This window comes from Scomber japonicus, chromosome 1, assembly GCF_027409825.1.
Source record: "Scomber japonicus isolate fScoJap1 chromosome 1, fScoJap1.pri, whole genome shotgun sequence".
Taxonomy (NCBI): domain Eukaryota; kingdom Metazoa; phylum Chordata; class Actinopteri; order Scombriformes; family Scombridae; genus Scomber; species Scomber japonicus.
This window is the reverse complement of record NC_070578.1, coordinates 24,223,154-24,241,192: the sequence shown is the minus strand read 5'-3', so window position 1 is coordinate 24,241,192 and position 18,039 is coordinate 24,223,154.

Below are 18,039 nucleotides of genomic sequence, written 5' to 3'. Positions count from 1 at the left end.
AGAGGAACAGACGAGAGGAAATGAACAACATTAATAAACTGGGGTCTGTTATGGCTCCTAGTGCTTGAAGCACCTGGATGCCCACAGTATAATGGACACAGACTCACAGACAGACACAACCACACAACCACACAACCCCACACACACACACACACACACACATCCAGAGAACATCTGCCATACATTGTTCAAATCTGGAGCAAGCCTATCCATATGATGCTGTGTGGTTGGATTAACTATGTAAGTGAATCAGAGAGCTGGATTACAGAAAGTGATGGGATCTTATGAACATGCAGATCAATGACCTGTCTTAGACCCAAGCAAGAAAATGACAATAAAGAACTAGCAACGCAGATTTTGAGAAACGCAGAGTTGAAAAAAATTTGTTCCTAGAATTTTTGGTAATTTCATAAAAACATATTTGTGTATTTTTTATATACACTGCATATTTCTGGATGCATAGTTGAAAGATGGAGCTCTACTTTGTCTGTAAGGCTACTCTGATCTGAAGCCTAGATCGCTCAAACAGAAAATCAGGAAAGTGAAATAATTCCAAAAAGTCAGAGGTTGGTCTATTAAAGTCTTGGACGATCAAAAGGTGTGTGTGTGTGTGTGTGTGTGTGTGTGAGAGAGAGAGAGAGAGAGAGAGAGAGAGAGAGAGAGAGAGAGAGAGAGAGAGAGAGAGAGAGAGAGAGAGAGAGAGAGAGAGGGAGAGAGAGAGGGAGAGAGAGAGAGAGAGAGAGAGAGAGAGAGAGAGAGAGAGAGAGAGGAGACAGACAACAGAGCAGAGAGAAAAACAAAGCTGCTTCAAGCCAGGTGAGCAGAGCACGTGGGAAAATAAAATTGGAAGATAAACTTAAAAGAAGAAATTGAAATTTGGCTAAAAATAGGAGGGAACACTTTGTTCTGGGCATTACAGTTAGAGCCAGAGTGATGTGCTGGGAAAAAAAGAAAGAAAGGCGAAACATATCAGAAAGAGTGATTTACTGCACTGCAGCAGAGTCAGACTCGGAACATAAATCTCCAGCAGTCCTATGTGCTTCTCGAAATCAATTCTATTCATTGGTTGCTGCTTTATTTATGGTTCACCATTAGGGATAAACCATCAGCAGTTATGATGACTGAGTTGCTGTTACAGAGAGGTGGAGCTTGGTGGGGCACGAAAGGTGTCACCAATACATCTAGCTGTTCCTGCTGAGAATCAAATGAGCACATTTAAAGGTTGAATTGTTGCAAGCAGGCATGGTATTAATCATTAACCTATGACAATTACTGGATCAAAATTTTATTTTTTTATTCAAGTTTGAGACCATTTGATTGGTATTGAGGGAGTGAAAGGCAAGCTGGTGATGTTTCCCCTCCAAACCAGTTTTGCTCCTGACAAAGCCAATAACTATCTGCACCCACATGCATGAATGTGTGTCAGGCTGCCAGTCTCTATGACAAGCATGCGACTCCTCACACAGGGAGGAGATGATCAAAAGCGACAATGTCACAGAGTTGTCACATTCACACAGTGGGGTTGTGTAGTACTGTGACCTCTTCACCAACCTTTTTCCAGCACCCACTCGACACGTCTCCGTCTCTGTCCAGTTTGTCTGGCGGTTGTCTCCCACGACGCCATCCCTACCTCTTATTACCGCCCACCTGCTTGGCTCCCTGTTTGCCTGCCTGCCTGTCTGTCTGTCTGTTTGTTGGTCTGCCAGCCTGCTTCAGGACTAAAAAGGCCAGCCAGCTTTATTAAAAGAAAACAAGAAGAAGAAATAACAGGGATGTAGGGATATGAGGACAGTTAATCTGCTGGCAACGTCACTGAGACTCTGAGGGAGCTCCCACTGAAAACAAGCCAGAAATATATATTGTCTGAGGGTGCTTCACTGAACAGGGCTCCTCTAATGATGTTCTGTGATGAAAGCTGGTTGATGATTCGAGGAGGGAAAAAGCACTATTCTTTGCAGCCCCACTGAACTGCCAGCTTAATATGGATGCCACCAGTCAGAAAACATTTACATTCTTAAAGAGAAGCAACAGGAAGGCAGCAAAAGGCAGTGAGAAATCTAACAGAGCATTGTTTTTGTGTCTGTTTCTTGGAGAATTCTGATAAGCTCCAAGCGAAGGCGTTGACCCATGGATGACAAAATCCCTATCACCTGACTGATCAGTCATCCCTCACTGCTCTTCTCTCCACCCCCTCTCATACTTTTAATGAAGTATCTCCAGCTAAGACTTGACATCACCTCATAAATATTTTCTGACATTCATAATATGGCTCCTTTTTCTGGTACATTAGCTACCGCAAAGAGCATAAACATCCAAACATTTTGTACTGGTGTCCATGCGCTCTTCTACTGCTGCTCTCTGCACAAACATGAAACGATCTGTGAACAATCTTACACTTTCATTTTCAAGAGGTCTAGCAGATTTTTGCCTTGGATAACAACATTTGTAATTTAGTCTAGCAAAGCAATTTATTTTAATGTTGAAAAACTCTTTCCCATCTGCAGGTAAATAAGATATAATCTTCAAAATTGTTATCCTGAAAACTATCAGTCCAGATGAATCAGTGCCCATCTCTCTCTCCCTATGTCTCTCTTTTTGCTCTCTGTTTCTCTGATGCTACCCAGATCTGCCACTCTGCTTGGCAATGAAATCCCCGGTGGGGCTTTCTGGAATGTCAATTTCAGTTAATTAAATTTTCTGGCATCTGCTTTACCATGAAGTCACAGAGGGAGCCGCAATAGTAGAGGCATCTGTAGTGGATCTGTCACAACTTTTTGTGTGAGTGACATGAAATTCCTGTGGTTGTTTATTTCAATTTAGAGCCAGTAGAAATGCACAACATAGACTTTTCATATGCATACTACATGATCCACCAAAAGACAGAGATATCCAACATGATTTATGTAAGTACATTTAACAAAAAGTCTTCTTTAGCTGCTCTGACTCTCAGATCATTCTTTACCTTATATTCTCTCTTCCTCGGAACATCACTTCACACACAAACTGCATGGACGGGATTTCAAACACATGCTAGACACATGTAAAAAAAAAACTTTAGACATCTGTGGATAATATAAAATGCATCCACCTTTTCTGAAGAGCAGAAGCATCTTTTCTCACTGAGGCAGTTAAAATGGAGACCAGTGCTGAGGAGGTCAACGGTCCGCTGCTCGGCAGTGTTCAGACGGTTAGTGGTGCAACTCTGCCCTCTGCAGGATGACATCTTTCATTGACCTGTTTTTCAGGCAGGTTGATTGAAGACAAGCTTCTTTGCCCTTTTAATCCTTTCACTGGAGCACCAGCGCTACTAGTGGACACACAGGTGGACTGCACAGCAATGTTGGTGGAAGAGTAAATAATTTAGATCTTGTGTTGCAGCCTACAGTATGCATGCAAGTTCTACAAAAGGGCAAATCTGGTATATAGACTGTTTCCAAAGCATTCAGTTCCTTTTTGTTGAGTCATGAAGTCACTGTTATTATTGAACTTGTATGACACCAAACAGTACAAACTGTTTCTGTATAATGTACAGTATGTGTTTCAATAAACCAAATTAAAAAGACATATTATAAATTCTCCATTCTAATAGTATGATTACTATCTTGTAGTATTAGTCTAATTAGATACACCATTTATCCTTGCTCAATATGTTCATTTACTTCATTAATGTTTTTTCAATTTGTTCATTCAATTAAAAGAAAATCAATGTAAACACACTTAATTAGGATAAATGCGTACATCTTGTGTAAATAAAACATCTGAATAATTCAAAGCAATTATTCAAATTGTTTCCTGCCTGTTTAGACACGTGCATGGCAAACCTACAGCTTATTCACAGCTCTAGGGTGACCTTTAACCCCAAAGGCTGCAGAGGGCAGTTTGTGTCCCTGTGCTATGAAAGTCAATTGCAAAAGAATGCTGACTCATTTTCCTCAAAGAAAATACACACACACACACACACACACACACACACACACACACACACACACGAAAGCACGCACACACTTCCCTAATCCCCCATGTGCTCATTTAAATAGTGTGTGAGGTAACAGTTTCCAAATTTAGGACTGGGGCACTTTGTACTTGATCATGATATCAGAAGTCCTCGACAAAATAATGAGTGAGATTATTTTTTATAATCTCCCTGATAAAACGTTAACAAAATAGAAAGTAGATACTGTTTTAGTGCCTCACCTACAGTATAGACAGCTATGTAATCCCACAAAAGGTCAAAGTTCAGACATCCCAGAGGAGGTTTTAGGGACAAAGTTGTATCACATGAGTATTTGTGTTGTTAAATATAAAAAAATAAAAAAAGGTAACATTCATGTCATGAATGTATAAATATGAAAACTAAGATGAGGTCTACAGCTGGTCAGTTTTAGAAAAAAGGGCCCCATCCCAGTTACTCAGCAGTGGCTGAGTAACTGTTTAATGGACTTGGGGCCATCAAAACTGTGAGCAGAGTACATCCCTCAGCAGGTAGCATCCTGAAATAGCAACCTTGATCCTAATGGTGCACAGCACAGCCCCTGGCTTCTGACGAAATCCATCCTGAGAACCCCCCTGTCCCCGAGCAAGCAGTCCTCCTGAGGCACGCGCACACAGAGACAGACACCCACGTGCAGTGACAGACAGACAGAAAGACACACACACACACATACACACACACATACACACACACACACACACACACACACACACATATTTTCATGCACCCGACGGCTCTTATTAACCCATTTTCTCAATTTTTTCCTCCATCACTTGCTTTACTCTCCTCTGCAGATGGACACCACAAAGCCAGGTTGCGGGTTGGCATCATGATTCCGCCTAGGGGCGTCTCACTTTACAACGTTTCACATTTCTGGTGGTCAATTTAGTTGAGAGGGAAAATAAAAGTCAAATGTGAAATGAGAGCCCCTAGAGGTGCCTGCATGGAGGGAAAGGTTAGAGAGACAGAGATCCTTCTGTGTACCTGCAGCTCTGAGAAGACTGACATTGCTGAAAGAGGGCAACATACTCACGTAATAAAATGAAGTACAGGGACAGAGATGACACTTTGCACAGTATGCACTACCACCGACTTCACAGAACATCACAAGTAAGAAGTATATTCTGTTTAAAAATGGACTGCAGTTTATAATCTGCCTAAAATATCTGATTTAGAGCAGATTTTCTCAACATGCTTTCAGCTCAGTTACAATTAAGTTCTACAGCACAGAAAAAATGAAAATATTGATGTCACACTTTATAATGTGAATGTTTGTGTGTTTTTCTCAGGAAACATATGATCACATATCAAACAGCATCAGAACATTTTGCATGCATATATAAAAGCTTATATGTACTGTAAATATTTATTTTATCTCTCTTGCATGAACTCATTGAATCTCTCAGATCCTACATGAAGCACTGAGGTTTAATCTAAAATGCTGCTTCATCAGCTGCTGAAGTAACTTGTAAGAAATACTGTTTACTGTAACGTGTCACTGGATGGTGATGAAATGCATATAAAAATACTGCAGATCATAAAAGCACTTGAGTCATGGGGAACATAAATTAACAAGAGAATATAAGACAACAAGCAGTCTTAGTCCAAACTGGAGATACGTTTCCTGACATCTTGAAGAGGTGAGATTAAAAAAAAAGCAAAATACTCAACATTTCAGGAGTCTGCTAACATAAAAGAAACACAAACCTTGTGACTTATGTTGTACTGACTGTATTTCCAGGTTTCCATTGTTTATGTGGATCTTGTGATACATTGCTTGTCTCATTTCATTAATGCATTTGATCAGTTGCAATTGCTTTGGCTGTTGGTGGTTTGACTCCTTTATTGATTGGTTGATGCAGCCTTTGGCTTGAGTATCAAGATGCTGTTTTTTTCAGTTGTGAATTTAATAGCTGATGAAGGTCTGCACAACTAAAACGTTCCTTTCTAAATGACCTTACAGTGTTTACGATGCATTTGCAACACCTCTCCCTGCCAGCATAAAGGGTGACCTATAATATTATGTAATATTGATGCAATGTATAACACTCATCTCATGATTACAGGTGTGGTAAATCGAAGCAACAAAGTAGAATTTAATATTATAGTAGCTTAATAAGACTTTTCCTTTTTTGCCCTCTCGACATAAAAAGACTGTCAATACATAATCCTTTAACCTATGTGTATTATCACCCTAACCTCCCACCCCTGGGGCAAAGTAATTGTGTTGCCATGGAAACAGAGGAGCGGGCCTAAATTCTGAGCTGCTGAGAATCCATCCCATCTCGTTAGACGAGGCTGCTGCTGCTGCCACGTGGTACAAGATGAATGTTGGAGTCATAAATTAACCCAATCGTCTCTTTCATAGAACAACACATCTTATGCATGGGCCAGCTACTTTATGTTCACATGTGATATGTCAGGGCCTCCGAGCCCAGAACACAGCCCCCCCCCACACACACACACACACACCTCCCCACCACCCCCAACACACACACAGACACACACACCAAAAAATGCATTAAAGAATACAAAAAGCCAAAACCATCACATACGTTGGGGAATTACATATGCCACTTAACTTAATTTAACTCCAGACTACAGGGTGTTGTAATTGCTTTTAAGGGTGATACATTATTCAGTGTAAGATATTTCAGCGCTGAGACCTGCATTAGAAATGGAGCTGGGACAAAAATAGCGATGAATCTTAAATCAGTGCTCAAACTACATCAAAACACCACTGCTACTAAAGGTCACAGAGGAAACACTGTCTGCCAGTGAGCAGTAGAATAGAAAAATGAGCGCTGCATGTCCAATCAGAGGAACAAATGTTAAAGGTGAGTAAATTAAAGCTGATCTGACACTAGCACCTTGAACCAGTGAGCTGAGCACAACAGTTGGATCCCAAGGGAAAGGTCTACAGTATGTGCCAATGAGAGCTGGCTGTTTTTTGATCAATACAATTAATTCCGCTGCTCTGTGCAGTGCTTAATGTTATTTATTCGATATTGACAGTAACCTACGTGGTCTTGAGCAAAAGTGAATATTAATATACTGTAAACAAACATGCCAACAAAGAGCTTGAGAACAATAGGTCATCTTTAACCAGCTGTAGCACATTCAATCAATACCATAGAACAGGGGCAGGGCTGTGGCCATGTGAGCAAAACAACAACAGTAGCTCCACTTTTCTTCAATCAATCCCTCCAATCGTTCTGCTCTCTTTTAATTTTCCACCCTTCTGTCTCTCCTTATTGTCCCTTTTTCTTTTCTCTCTCATCCTCCCTCCAAGTGCCCTCTAGTAACTCCTCCATGGCTACTCTTTGTCCTCCTCCATCCTACCCTTCTTATGTCCCCGTTTGAGAAATGCTGACCTGCAGACTCCCTAATGCGACCAATCAATATCACACACAGGACAGCAGACTCCCGGACATACTAATATGAAGACACACTTCCTGCAATGTATACAGCCAGGGCATACCCTCAGCCATTTCCTCCACACACACACATCATCCACACACCCACATACACTACAAACCAAGAGTGATTGATTAATTTAATTTAATTTCACGTGAATGGCTCCATATGACCCTGTGTTAAATAAGGCCTTCTCACTTACAGGCTGCTGCTATGGATGTCATAGATCATTGCTTCATCTATCTATAGAACCAGCATTGATTTTGCTTGCCCTTCCTGCATGACATTACAGATGCATAGTGCCGCGGGATGAGTTAACATGAGGGGCAGGGAGCATGTCATTATGCATAGGGCTCCATGTCTTTAAACAGCTAATGAATCACTCCGATCAAAATCAAAGCCATAGGGAACCTAATAGCTACAGCCTATGGATTTGCTGCTGGTTAATGATGAACGCAATTAATGAGAAGCTTCAGTGGCATGAAGTTGCAACCCACAAAAGGGATCAAACGCCATAAACTGAAAAGGCAACCTAACCTAACTGACTAAGGTGAAAAACATGCATAATTGTATCTCTATCTTTGTGTTTACCACTTTTACTATCATGATCATCATTATCATAGTGCTCGTTATGGTGGAGGTGATCAGATCACAGGGGCAACTGTAGTTCAGAGGGTCCTCCACTAATTGGAAGATCAGCGGTTCAATTCCCAGCTCCTTCAGTCTGCATGTAGAAGGGTCCTTGGGCAAGATACTGAACCCAATTGCCCCCGAAGGCTGTGCCATCAAGTGTGTGAGTGTGTGTGTAAATGAGCATTTGACACTGATGAGCAGCTTGCAGCATTAATATCATTAGTAGTTGTAGTAGATTCGGGAAAATAACAAACGTTGATATCGTTGGTTATTGATGTTTTAACTAGTAATCTTGTGAAAGGACCAGAAAATCTCTTGTATTCACTTTATCAACAAAGTTTATGGTCTTCAGACCATCATCATCTGAATAATCATAATCTAATGATCTATAATCACAACAGTAACTGAAGAAAACAGAGTCTCTGGTCACGGTAGAATTTAATATAATTAAATTTCAGAATATATTAAGTATATATTCTGAAACCAACTAACAAGACAAGACCAACTTTTCAAGATGAAAAAAATAAATGTACACGTAACGTAATGAAATAAATTACATTACATTTTTTCATTAGAAGAGGATGGTTGAATATAGTGCCACCCCAGTATTTCTTTCAAATGTGACATATTTCCATGATTTATCATTCTCAGATACTTCACAAAACAGCTCTATAATATTCTACATACAGGTACTTTCATAACAACACTTAAGATAACAATGACCTGAAATTACTATTATTGTTTGCTCTTTCTACTTACTTTTTAAAAAATTCTTGCACATTGAATCAGACATGAATACTAAATCTATCCTAGAGGCTTCCATACATGTATCATATACATCATGCCTTTTGTGGGATTTATGTATCACTATCAATGATAAATGCATTAGTGCTGCCCCTTGAGGCGAACAGAGACAGAGCAGAGCTGTGGTCCCCGTCAGATGTGGCTCACTGACTTGGTGTGCAGCTTTCTCTTTATTGCATCATATATCTACAAAAGTTATATCCATGGCCTCACTGTATGTGTGTTTGTGTGTGTGTGTGTGTCTCTGTGTGTGTATGTACAAACACAAAGACACAACTACATTCATACTTTCTGTCTAATGGGGAATCTAATGCCATCAAACAGGGACATTTCTTCATTCAACATCTCATCTGAGCAGATATCTGAGTTCTAAGATGTATATATATGAAAGCCTTGTTATACTCCAAAGTAGCTAAAGGACCATTTCAACTTACATCTCAGCAGCTTTTGGCTGATGGCTGGTGTTAATTTCCATCCCTGACGATGAGTATGGTGAACCCAGAAGCTTAGCACTCCTGTGGATTTAATAATTTGTTCAAAAATAACCACTGTTGCTGCCTTAACACCACAGACACACACGAAGGTACATGCACAGCACAAGAGCACAAGAGCACAAACACGCACTGTATGTAACCATGGAGGCTGCAGACAATTTTCAATGACCTGTTTCAACTCAGGTAAGATAAACGACTTGTATGTGGAATGCAATTTTGCCCTGTTGTGCCTTGAAAACAGGGGATGAAGAGAATGAGTTATAAGGTGTCCGCGGAGCCTCCTGTCTATCCAGGGAAAATATATTCATCTAATTGGAACATTCTGCTCCATGCTGTCAAACCATTCTTTCATCCTTCATACTGCCCATCCATTTCATAACCTAAACTCCTACCTCACATTTATCACTCTGTTTTGTAATCTCTCTTTTACACTCGTTCTGTCAGCCAGCGTTTGAGTGTTTGCCATCTTTGGTCTACACCCACAAGCCTAGAAGAGAGGTCTTCCTAACCACAGAGTACATGATGAAGTATGTTGTCCGTACTGATGATGACACCACACTCAGAAAGTTTGGAAGATTAGTAGGGTCGGAAATACATGAAGGTGCAGAATATTAGAAATATGTTTATTCTAAAAAACAGATTTAGAGGTTGGAGGATTTGGAGGTTGGACAGGGATCTAAATTGTTTAAATGGGCACCTACCACTCAGTTACAATGTGCTCCAGACCCTGTTCACATCTGGCATTAAGACCAGGGGATCCAATCACAAGTGGACATCACTAAATACAAGTGTTAACGGCCAGATGCATTGTGATCTGATCACTCAAACCACTTGCCATGGTAGCTTGGGACTCATTTGATATCTTTTCTAGTGTAAAGGCCTTCTGGCAAGGGCGTAACAGGAAAATATGTCATCAATGCAGGACGTGGAGGTTTAGATAAAATCACGAAAATGGTTTAAAAAAAATGAGATGAGCACAGAAGTACGTGGTTGGAGTAATCTGATTAGTTGGAATAGCCTGCACTGTATATTAGTTCTTAAAACATTTGCCTTAGCTCTTGGCTTTTTAGCCCGCACCATTACTTGTAAAAATGAGCAGTTTTCACCATTGATGATCCTTAGCTCTATGGGCTGAGAAATTTCCATAGATCACGTTTGGAAGATGCTAAATGAGTCAACATGTGAACAGGAGGAACTGGTGGATTAAATTTACTTGGTGATTAATGCTTCACCTTTTCAACTGTACACACTGAGAAGCCACCCAGATAGCCAGGCCAATGAAATCCTTTCCAAAACTATCGGGTGAAGTCAGAAAATATTGGTGACCAAGCTTTCTTGGACCATGAAAAACTATTAGCTATTAAGTACTTCTAACACAAAAACATCTTCTCCTTTGGATGGACCAAGTACTAAAATTAAACCTACAGTGCAGAAAGATGGTACTGGGAAAACAAACCACAGATCAATGATGAGAGAGAAAGCTGTGGCACATGAAAACAGTGTGTACTTTCATCCCAAAGACTCTGCATATCAGGTCACACCTCACATTTTACAGAAACACACATGCACACCCACACACTCATTCATCTACCCAATGACATTGTGCCAAAGGAATCAATCCCTTTGCTCTAGAGTGAAGTGCACATTGGCAGCTACTTTGCATTAGAAGACAAATAGAGGAGCCACTAGTACTTACTAAATAAATAATAGCTACAATGCCAGGCGATTTCACTCAGTTTAAGCACAGACTTTTCAGGGTCTCTTCTCGCAGCCTTCACGATGCAGTTTTTTGATTATACAAAAATAGCTGCAAGTGAAAGAAGGAAAACACTGCATTATGAAGTAGATCATTTCTTCAATCTATTATTTATGCTTCAGACTTACACTCATGGACATCTTATGATGGGTCTACAACAGGGTAAGAGGATAGGAGCTAATGCATCTGGGTGACATGGTCCAAGCAGCCAATACTGCTGCATAGAGTGAGAGCGCAGTGAGATGAAATGGATATTGGGGTCTTTTTTTAGTCTGCATCTTCAATATGCTTGAAGGAAAGAGGGGCATAATTGAGATTCAATGCCTTAGAGTCACATACAAACTTTTGACCTCAGTGGAAAACTGTAAAAACACTGTGAAGGATAAAACATGTTGTGTATGCACTGAGATTTATTGTTGGCATATCATGTTCTAGAGAGGAGTGAGAGAATGGATGAACAGATTGTAAGAAGGGAGGTTTACTTCAAAAGCAATTCACAGGTTCTTGAGGCTGTGTTTGAAGATGATCCTTGCTGATGGATGGTCTTTAAAGATAAAACTGTGAAACATCATTAGGACTCCAACTCTGACTTCTGTCCTCTGTGATGCCTGAAACACTTTGTGCAGTACTCACATCAGTCAATGTTATACTGTATGTTTGTTAATTATTGGCTCTTGTCTGGATAATTTAACACATGGTACAATGTGAACTATGGGCTTCGAAGAAGAAACACTACTCTGTACAAGGTTAATGTTTGAAAAATGACAAAGCACATTATACCATTGTTTTAAATTTACATGTAAGTATCTCCTGAAAAGCTCTGAACTGGGACCATTGAGTTCCAGGGTGGCTCTCAGTCTATGAAGCTAACTTAAGCTAGCACAGTATGATTAGGGTCAGATATATCAGTCAGATATCAAAATATTGTTTTGTTTTTCATTAATTACTGGCATAACTGACATGTCGACATTATCAGTAATTAATAGGAGTGTCACAATTAGGGTTGCTAAAAAATAAATAAATAAGGGACACCTGGGCTGACCGACACAATTGCGTTCACCCCTCCCCGCTTGGTGAAATGTTTTGCCTTTTTTTGTGTGTGTGAAACGATTTTTAAATTATTTGACTCGAACCTGAATTTAATTCGATGCATGTTTTTGAGTGATACGAATACATTATTATTCAACAATTTATTTCAAATCTTTTTAACAAAAATCTGTCCTGCTTAACTTAACAGAATAAAATAAATCTCTTTCTTCTAACAGAACTCAGTTTAACTTTACAGCCCTTGCCCCAGCCTCTTGTCTTCTGGTATCTTCTTGCAAGCAACAGTACCTCGACCAATGAGAGGAGCCAGATTCTGCATTGTTATTCTCGTGTGTGAGTGTGCTGTCAGCTCATTGGTCACAGAGCAGGACAGGGATGGCAATAAGATTACCGTAAATGTTCATATAAAAAGCCCTGTCATTCATTGATTCCATTGACATTTTACAGACTATTTTGATTCTCATGGAAATACGGGACAAAGCGTAATTTTGTTTCTAAATACGGGACAGTACCATTTTTCAAGGGATGGTTGGCAACACTAGTCACAATTCTCCAAATCCACAATTCATTTTTACTTTTTTATTTTAAGATCACAATTTGATTTGATTTAAACTCTTTTTATCAGCACTGACTGCTATGCCATTGTTAGACTGTCGACTCTTGATTTAGAAGTACAACAGATCATTGGTTTTATGCACTGACGACTCTTGATTCTTCTTTTAAAAGATAGACTACACGGTATCAAATGTGATAAATTCACAATTTTTTTGGGAATGTATCACCCTTTTGCACCCTCAAATTTTAATGATTTATTTAAAATGTAATGACTGTAATGTATTACAAATTGTTAAACACTCAAATAAACACTACTTGATGGCAGATGGGTACTTTACAACAACAGCTTGAGTTTAAAATCTATGTTTAGTTTGTGTTGCCCGTTTTAAACGCTCCCTGCGAACAGCCAGCTGTGCATAGAGAACAATGTTATTTGCTGACAGGGCAGCTCATTTTAGTTAAAATGAGGTTGTAGCTCATTACAACAGTAGGCTTACAGTTTATTGATCTGGAAAGTTTGAATCTGTCAATATATTTCCAACTTTACTGAAGTGTATAGCATAGCCTACAGTTCTGTCAATGACGCGTTAATCATTTGAAATGTTGTTGGTTTTTTTCTTCGAATGTACACCAGTAGGTGAGGTTGGAAAGATTTTTTTTTTTTTAAATACAGCTGATTAGCTGATTCTACTTTCGATTTTGAAGTTTGGACTCGAACAATTTTCAATCTAGAATTGAAATTGTGAAACCCCTCATTATTAAAGAACCAATTTTGTTGTCATGGTTATATTTGCACACATTAAGTGTCACATTTTATCAAACGTGGGTAAACTGGCCAATTTCTCAATAGAAAAATCAAATACATGATGTTCAATACTATACAGACCATAAACACAGATCCAGAGTTATATATATATTTTTAAGACTTGCTCTAAAAAATGTGAATCAAATATTTTTCTCAAATTGTTCTGATGTATTTTGACTTCAGTAACACTGTTACTATAGCTGGACAAAGCATTATTCCAGAAAAAGGTTTTATTTTTGTAGGTGACGAAACAGCAGAGTCACATCTAACTTTCCTTCAACATCTGCTTCTACAGCTACAGTACGACCAACCTCTGCTCTTGCTTCAGTAAGTCTGTAAAAGGTAGGACAAAAACTGTGATTTAGGCCAGATGGGTCACTGCTAAGTATTATATAGCAGAGCACTCAAGGTTGTTTTAAAAATCTATGAGATATTTTGGTCTCTGTCTCAGAATTAGGAACTGACAGGAAACTTCATGCCAGCAGTCAATCAAACTGACACACTGGCTCAAACAGACGTGTGTGTGTGTTTGTTTGTGTGTATGTGTGTGTGTGTGTGTGTGTGTGTGTATGTGAGAGAGAGAGAGTGTTGCATCATTCAGCTTGGCGAGGCTGTGCTGTGTCATCTCTCAGCACGTCTCTGGCTTGTCACCCGAACCCTGCAACTTCTTCTGTTCACCTTCAACCCACCTTCACATCAATAATGGATTAACTTGTGTGAACTGCAAATGCTGTCTCTCTTTAAACGTAATCATAATGAGTCCCACTCCTGCTCTGACGACACGCCGGCTGCTGTAGAGGGGAAGAATAATGACTCCTTACACAGGCACACCAGGCAGCTCCCAATTAAGGCGAGCTAAAATACTGAACACCCAGCGAGCACGCACACACACACTTAGACACGCATGCATACACACTGCAGACTGTCAACATGGAGAGGAAGGATGGGGGCGGATGAGGAAACATTACACTGTGAACATTTATTAAAGGAGACATCCACAGAGGGTCAAGACATAAAGTAAGTAGTAGGGGGGAGAGAGAGAGATTCAGTCGTGCTGTGCAGGAGAGAGATTTATCTGTATCTGTGTGTCCACTGTGGTCCCATGCCACAGAAAAAAACAGCTTCACCAAGCATGCATTAGTAGCAGGTTGGCATGCTTTTTACATCATAAACCGCTGGTCGCTTTCCCAAAAGCCAAACTGCAAGCACCACTCATAAACACACCCACACACACAAACACGCACAGGTACACACACACACGCACAAGTATGCATGAGTTGACCGGTGGAGGGAGTGGGCCAAACGCAGTTCTCAGCTCAATGGACAATCCCAGAGTTAGTAAGGGTTTTTAGCTTCAAGCAGCTTACCCAATCATTTATCAGATTATTACTTTTCACGAGAATAAACCAGTCATAGAGAGAGACATATGGAATGTGTTAAACTGTGTTTATCTGAAAACCAAAGAAATATTGCATAACCAAAGGTCATCCTCTGTTCGTGTGTGTGTGTGTGTGCGTGTGTATGTGTATGTGTATCTGTATTAGTGCTGTAGCTTGTGTAGCTAAAATCTGAATGAAACCAGTGGGAGAAAAAAATGTGTTTGGACTTCACAGACATTCACTTTCCCAATAAATCACAGCAACTGTAATTTAGTGAATCTAATCACAGCTTATATTTTATACAGTATTGTAAAATATTATTTGATGCAGGAACCCCAAAAAGCAATATTGTTTTGATATAATAATTGATTTTGTTTTGGCTTTTTCAGTACTCTCCTCAAGCAGTCGAACAGCAAAGAAGTGTGATGTAGCTTGTTTAAGCTTAAGTGAGTCAATTCAAATAAATCAAGAATGAAATTGCTTCATTATGATACAAATTGTTGTCATCATAGTGTATCTTACAATGTTAAATTGCAGTGATGACTTGAATGAATAAATCTAATGACATATGTTTTGCAAAGTGATGAGTGAGCCTTACATTGGCGTCGAGCAAATCAATGCTGTCCAGGCTCTTGCTGCGGTGAATGCGGCCTTTGATGCGACGCAGGGAAGGTTTTCCCTGGCTCACGGGCAACAAGAGGGTGGAGGTGGAGGTGGCAGGCATTGCCATAGCACCAATGCCACCGGTAGCACCTATAGGATCATCTGAACACCCGGGAGCACCTGAAGGGGATGTCTCTCCATCTTGCGGGGTCACCCTGCAACAAAAGGACAAACAAAACAAAGAAGACATCAGAAAGGATGCAGGCCTAAAAACTTTCCTTGTTTGTTGTCTTAACCATTCACTCTTATAAAATCCCTGTGAGAAACTGTACTCTTACTCCTCTACATTACGCTACATTGAGCTCGTTACTTTTCTTTTTACCTCTTTGGTATTCTACGCATCATTATATTTATCTCCCCCGTGTACGCCTCATTTTAATGTTTTATTTTGTCAGAGAGAGAGACTTCCGCCAAAGACTCTACCACGTCACTGTGTTTCACCAATCAAACGTAGCCGTGCAGTCTCGTCACATGACCATACTCAAGCTCAGACAGGACAAGTTAGCTTTACAATTTACAGTCGTAGCAAACAAAAAAGATAAACGGACGAAAAATGTCAGAATCAACGGTCAGCAATGCAGATACAGACGAGGAGGAAGTGGCCTCATACTGAAAGCATGTTTACCTTACAAAAAGGGCCAAACAGAAGCTACATTATGCTGTGTTTTGTCACAAACACAGACATACACACAGAGCCTGAGTTTATGAGCCTGCAGAGCCTGGTGAAAAAGTACAAAGGTTAGGAAATTTGTGTTACTGTGAATTTGTTTTTATTTTTTATTATTTTATTGATTTTATTTTTTATCTTAATTTAAGCTATTTGGTAATTAATTTATTATTTTATTGATTGGATGAACTCTAATTTGCCTGAAGATGATTATTTTGTATTTTTGTCTGTCTGATTGAATGCTTGTGTTAACAAATAAATCAGACGTTACTCAACAGTTACTCAGTACTTGAGTAGTTTTTTCACCAAGCACTTTTTTACTTATTTGGATGACTACTTTTCACTTTTACTTGAGTCATATTATTCTGAAGTAACAGTACTTTTACTTGAGTACAATTTTTGGCTACTCAACCCACCTCTGGTTGCAGCCCTAATGTAAATATAATATATATTTCAGCGAGGTGAAGCTGAGGCAAATTTTCACTTTATGTTGACTAGGTAAAAACATAATATTCTGCAGAGAAGTTCTACAGTAGTGACTGAGATCTTTGGGTATCAAACCTCTGAGTGTTTGTGTTGTACAGCTTGTGGGCTCAACAGCTTGACATAACCATATCCATTAAATACCACACAATTCACAATGACCACATTTTCTCCAAAGAGCAATCCACACTGCACACAGCGCTAGCAGGCACCACTGAATATCTGAGGGAAAAACATAAAGATGCCTGGAGGATTAGAGTGACATAACTTTCATCTTGCCTTCTTTACTTTTTAAAGGACATCCTCTCCTGTTGGGTGTAGTGGCATCCAAGCGAGTGTGAATAATTGGGCTGAATGTCAGCGGGTAGCCTGCAGATGGAGACTAGGTACGGAGCATCCACTTGTCTTGTATTATTAAGCCAATTGAAGCAGCTTTGCTTCTTACATGTGAGGTTGCAGATACAGGGAATTTCCGGGGTAACTTAAAGTTAATTGCCAGGGAAAAGTGAAACCACTTTCCATCTCATCATGCATGAAATTGAGCTCAAAGTCCAAAATGGCTTTCATTAAAAGAAGAGGGAAAATGTAAACTCATATACATGTGATTTATAGTAAGTGAGACAGAATGTTTTATCTAACATGGTTCAAGTAAAGTAATCTGTTCAGCTTGGTGATGCATTCATATGTCACAGGATGACGCCTTTGGAAGAGAAGATGGACTTTTTGTTTTACTTTATATGTATCATGATGACAAGTCATCAGTCAGTGCCAAGGCATGGATTAGATGTGAGTTGATGACACATGACAGTTTTCAGGAACCAAGATAAACCCACTGACAGCCTGTCAGACTCTCTGGGATGGAGAAGGATGGGACACAGAGGAGGAAGCGGGAGGGCTTTTAACTTCCAGGGAGCATTTTTAAATATGGTCACCTGAGGTTATGGAACTGTGACCATGTTTAACATAAATATCCAACATTACAATATTATAAAAATCACAGAAAATCACAAAAAGCATGACTTAAACAATAAGACAAAAAAAACATGGAAAAATCACAGATGTCATACTTTCATTCAGCCACCATAAACTGGCAGCCAGGTTCTGAAAACTGTGGTTCTGTTTCATTCAACATGTGAAGAAACAGAAAGCACCACTATACTGAGATGTAAAGTACTCTACATTACCTTCAATGCTTGTCTATACTGTGGTTTGACATTGTTCCACACAAGACTTTTCTGAAGTTATAATGTAATACTCTTAAGTGCAGAGTGCCTCAGTGCCATCACTACAATACAATAATGCTGACTCCCTGTAGCTAAACACATGTTCTGGTATTATCACAGCA